This window comes from Pteropus alecto, unplaced genomic scaffold, assembly GCF_000325575.1.
Source record: "Pteropus alecto unplaced genomic scaffold, ASM32557v1 scaffold20, whole genome shotgun sequence".
NCBI classification, from domain to species: domain Eukaryota; kingdom Metazoa; phylum Chordata; class Mammalia; order Chiroptera; family Pteropodidae; genus Pteropus; species Pteropus alecto.
This window is the reverse complement of record NW_006436298.1, coordinates 6,838,997-6,844,383: the sequence shown is the minus strand read 5'-3', so window position 1 is coordinate 6,844,383 and position 5,387 is coordinate 6,838,997. Positions and strand designations below refer to the sequence as shown.

Sequence of the window (5,387 nt, the reverse complement as noted above, 5' to 3'; positions counted from 1 at the left end):
TTTGAGACCAACAACTGTGAAAGGGAGGGGAAAAAACATAATTAAGCAGAAGGAGAAGTTGAGAAGTGGTGTAGTCCAACGAAAGCCTCAGTGGACCTAATGGAGCCCTCTGGAGCTACAATAGTCCCTGAGAACTATCTTACATGTTTTCCCATTAAAGTTCTGTATAGCTCCAGGATCTAATCAGTCGCATTTAACTGTCATGTCTCATTGGTTCTCTTTTATCTGGAGCAGTCCTGGTCTCTCCTTTTTTCATGACCTTGACATTTTTGCAAAAGACAGTACAATTCCTTTGCAGAATGTCCATAAGTTTGGGTTTGTCTAATGTTTCCTCGAGATTGAATTTAGGATATAAATTTTGGGCAGGAATACCATAAATGTAATTTTATATTCCTCTCAGTGCAGCACTCTAGAAGGCACGTGATGCTGATTTGTTTAATTACTGGTGAAGTTAACTTTTATCACTTGGTAAGATGATGTCTACCAGATTTTGCAATCTAATGTTAATGAATATTTTGTTTGGAGATACTTTGAGACCAGGTAAGCATTCTTTTCCTGTTCATACTTTCACTCATTTATATTACCTCACCTCTCTATAGTGTCCATTTTGTACCTTGACCAATACAATTATTACTATAATGATTTCAAAATGGTAATTGTTCCTTCTAAATTTAATGAATTTACCATCTACTGTCAGGTAAAATTTTTCTGTTCTCCTATTTATCTAATTATTTATGTCAGTATGAGCTCATGAGTTTCTATTTTATTTACTAGGTTATAATTAATTGCCAGTGGGAGGACCAGATATTTTCACATATCCTCATCATTCTTTTAGAATTTCCATACTTTCTGGTACAAGACGTTTCAGATTCATTACATACTTTTCCTACCTTAGCTCTGGGATTAGCTATTACTCCAAGAAGCTCTGATTCCTTTTGAGGAAAATGGTATTTAGAAAGCAAGGTGTGGGTGTTGGGTATGTTCATTGCTGCTGGTGTACACACTGCTCCTTTGACCTCTCAGTGAACAGAATTGGGAATTATGTATGCACACATACACACATCTAAGGTTGTGTGTACATAGATATATCTTTCTATTTATCATCTATCTATCAGAAACCAGGAGTTTGTACTGATTCCTCTAATTACACCCTAACATTACGTGTTTCATCCTTGCCTTTTGTCTTTCTGTATTTTTACCTGTCTTCCCTGATAGTAAGAAACCTGGCTTCCATTATCCTCAATGTGTTGACTTATTTGCTTAGTCCTCTTGTATGTAAGCAATCTCCTGACCATATGGGCCATCTTCTTGTCTTCAGCACTGCTTATTTATGCTGGCCTGTGCTGGCTGAGCCTTCTTCTTCATCCTAGCTATTATTTTTTTTAAATCTAGTTTTGACTCATTTGCACACAGTAACAAGTATGGAGATGAAACATTTTCTCTCAACTTAACTTTCAGGCAACTGGAAGATCAAGAAAGGGAACTTTTTGGGAGGTTACTATGTACCAAGAATTCTCTTGTTCTGGTTAATGTTTAGTAGTGTTTACCATATGTCAGGTTCAATTCTAGGTACTTGGGTTTCCCAGAAGCAAACTCTGAGATAAGGATTTGTGTGAAAGTGATTCATTAGTAAATATTACCAGGAAAAACTGGTAGGAGAGTGGGAAAATGGGACAAGAAAGAAAGATAAGCAAGGGTGTGATGTCAGGCAAAGTCTCATTGGGGAGCTTGGATACTGTGAAGGTCACATCTCAGAGGATCCTGACCAGGGGCTAAGTTTCTTAGTCCTTCTGGGATGCTATAAAAAAAAATACCGTTAACTGGGGGTCTTATATAAATAATGAACATTTATTTTTCCTGGTTCTGGAGGCTGAGAAGTTTAAGATCAAGGTGCCAGCAGATTTGGTGTCTGGTGAAGAACCACTTCCTGGTTCTTGGATGGCACCTTTTCACAAGGTGGAAGGGGGAGCTAACTCTCTGGGGTCTTTTAAAATCTCAAGTTGCCAACAGCACTTTATTTTTTCTTTTCAACATCCTGATCTGCAGCTTCTTTGGACCTTTTTGCCTGGATGCCAAAGAGCGAGACATTATTCCTGGCCATGCGAAGACTGGCAAGCACCTTGAAGTTCTTCTCTGTGGTGACATGACCGTGGCTTTCTCCATCTTGTAGACGTTCCATATGGGCATGACTGATTCTATCAGCTGGTTAGACAATTTGGTTCCTCAGCAGAGCTGTCTCCCTTCTTGGGGGCTGAGGGCTTCCCGGAGAAGAGGATGACCTTGAAGTGACACTCCTTCAGCCATGGCATATTAGCCTGCAGGGACTCAGAGGTCTTGCTCCAACTCTTCAGATCCATTGAAATCTCAGTGGTCCAGGTCACCTTCTTGTGGATGCTGGCCACCTATAATTCTTCTAAGCTGAAGCCCCTGCTGGATCTCACTTTGGTATGGTACCTCATCATGGGGCATCTCACTATAGATTGGATGGGTTGGGGCACGGAGGCGAGTGATGCCCTGTGCTTTGGCTTGCTGGGCCTTGTCTCCACAGATCTTTTGGGGCTTTTGGGTCATGTCATTTCATTTGGGCACCATGACTGCTGCCTATTGGCCTTCTTGGAGGAAGAATGGCCACTGGAAAGGTCTGAAGCCTTTTTCATAAGGTCACTAATCCCAATCATGAGGGCTCTGTCTGCATGACCTATTAACTTCCTTTAGGCCCACCACTTAATACCATTACTTTGGGTGTTAGGATCTCCACATATGAATTTAGAGAGACATAAACATTCAGACCATAGCACAAAGGATTTGGGAGCAGTTCTCTGACTAAGACAGGAAGGCACTGTTTGTTAGGTGTGCTCATGGCATGTATGAAAATGGGAAAGGGATCCAAGGGGGTATGGACAAAGGACTTAGTGATAATGTCCACTGCAAAGCTACATATATTTTTGTTATTTCACACATTATGTGTTCTACCTTCTCAAGGTTGAAGCCAGAAAGCTCACATTTCCAGACTTCCCTATAGCTAGGGTTCTAGCATGTGACCTGGGTTTCACCAATCAGACATATGCAGGTGTGGCTTGACTTCAGCTGAGGAGGCAGAGAGTGGAGAACTGATTTTCTATTTGAGAGGAGGCATCCAGTACTTTGGAAGTTGGAGTGCCAGAGCTTCTGGTGTTCATTACTGAGCATTGTTGGTGCCAAGTGGCAGTGGCAGTGGTGTTTTTGGTCCTCTCTGGTTCTCTAAGAGGTTCTGTGAATTACCCAATATCCTTTAATAATTTCTGCATGAACTAGTCAGAGTGGAAGTTGTTGTTTGCAATTAAGAACACTGAATGGTACTGGTGGTATGGTACCAAACCTTGAATAACAATAAGCAGCTCATAGATTTTGTAAGTGCATTTTCAGACTGAGGAGCAGTACAATGCTTGTAAAAATCAACTCTTAATATGTTGCACCTTAGTGGAGAAAGCTACTCCAAACTCATCAGATGACTTTGCCTGATGCCAAATATATTCTTACCCTCTATTTGAAAGCAGAAAAGGAAAATAAGACAATGTTTAATAATTCCATATCTGCCCCGACCAGGCAGGAAGGAAAATGAGGGTGTGAGTGCTCTTGAATTCTCAGAGGAACACTGGGCTTCACACTACAACTGCAAAGCTATAAAGGGAAGTCGTGGATCGTTTTCAGGGTTTGAACTCTTAGTGCTCAGGGATTCTACTAAAAAAGTGAAGAGGCATAAGAACTATACAAATTGACTATAAATATTAAACCAGGTGGTATTGAGAGCCTGCAATGTGCTGCTAGACACAGGAACCTGGCTGATCAGCCCTAAGGCCAGATCACAGGGAACTTACAGAATGAAGGATATTCTTGCTAAGATTACTAACAACTATTTACCCATACCTTTAATGCTGCATACTCATACCATGAAAGGAAAACAGGGAAACAGACTTTAAGCTGTAATTTTTTATAGAAACTAAGAATCAATTATAAACCTCAATTCTTCAAACACGTGGGTCTCATTCTCTGTCTCTGGGAGAAGACCGCTCTGTCTATGAAGCATTATTCCTTCTCTAATAAACTTTCTTTTTGTCTCTAACTCCGGCACGCGCTTGAATTCTTTCCTGTGCAGAGTCAGGATCTTCCCTCTCTCGGTGCAGGACTTGAGTCCCCACTCGGGGGAATTCGCCCCGTCCTGCATCACTACTATGCGAAATTTTTCACAGGCATTAAATGTAGGCAGTTAATGCAATATACGCATGATGTATTATTGAATTGTACACTTGATACCTATTTGATTTTATTAATCAATGTCACCCCAGTAATTTTAATAAAATAATATTTCCTCCCCCCCCAATGTGGCAGTTAAAAATGAAAAACAGTAATTATCTACAGGAACAATCAGGAAGATGCAAATGAGAAGATGGAGAGAAATAATTCATATTTAGACATTTTCAACCGGAAGATGAGAATTTGACAGTGGATCTTGAAGTTTCGTTGTAATTATGGTCCAAATATTTCGGGAATTTATTCTTGCATTCATCCACCCAGCAGTCCAAAAGGAAATATTTATTGGGGGCCTGCTATATGCCAGTACCAATTAAATTCCAGAGCAGAGGAAAATACAGTGTTATGACTTCTTCCCAAACTGATTAGAAACTCAACTGGTAGCAACACACTTTGGGGAAACAAATTGAAAAGAAGAATCTTGTTGGAAGACAATTCTCTATGGGTCTCTTATGTTTTTGCATGTCTTCTGAGCAGAGGCGTTGACAGCTTTTGTTCCAGACTATATTTTCAAAGATGTTTATTTAGCAATAGCTTTGGAAAACAAAGATAATATCTCCGTTGGATGGAAGATTTATTTGCTGATCATAATAATAAAGATAACACCTCTAGAACAAAGGTTGGGCAGGTTTGCTTGCAGAAACTCTCAATTGTACGGTTAGCATCTAGCTAGGCAGCCATGCATCTTGGGATGCATGATTTGGGGTTGGGAGATTTGGGGGTAGTTCCGCAAGGCAAAGTGATACAAACATGAGGTTCATGCTGACTGCATAAATAACAAAGTCTTTTATCTCTGACCCAGGAGTCTTGTGACTTCTGTCAGCTTCCATGAAACTATGGCAGGCTAATTGTGAGCTGGCAAGCAGGGGAAAATTTTAGTTTTCTAAAATTTTCTAATATATACATGATCTAGGAATTTAACATAGATACATTGCACAAATGTGCAAAGACATAAATATAGGGATATTAACTATAGCAATAATTGTTAACAAAAGACTAATATGTGCTAATAATAATAAAACATTTATTTAGCTTTTATAAGGTTTAATGCACTCTTTAAAGCAACTTTGTATGAAACAATTCAATCTTCACAACAT

At 39.7% G+C, this 5,387-nt stretch overlaps 1 pseudogene; it reads right to left on the bottom strand.

The window, feature by feature from the left end:
- Positions 1-2,014: 2,014 nt before the first annotated feature.
- Positions 2,015-4,204, bottom strand: LOC102884241 (annotated as a pseudogene).
- Between the last annotated feature and the right edge of the window lie 1,183 nt (positions 4,205-5,387).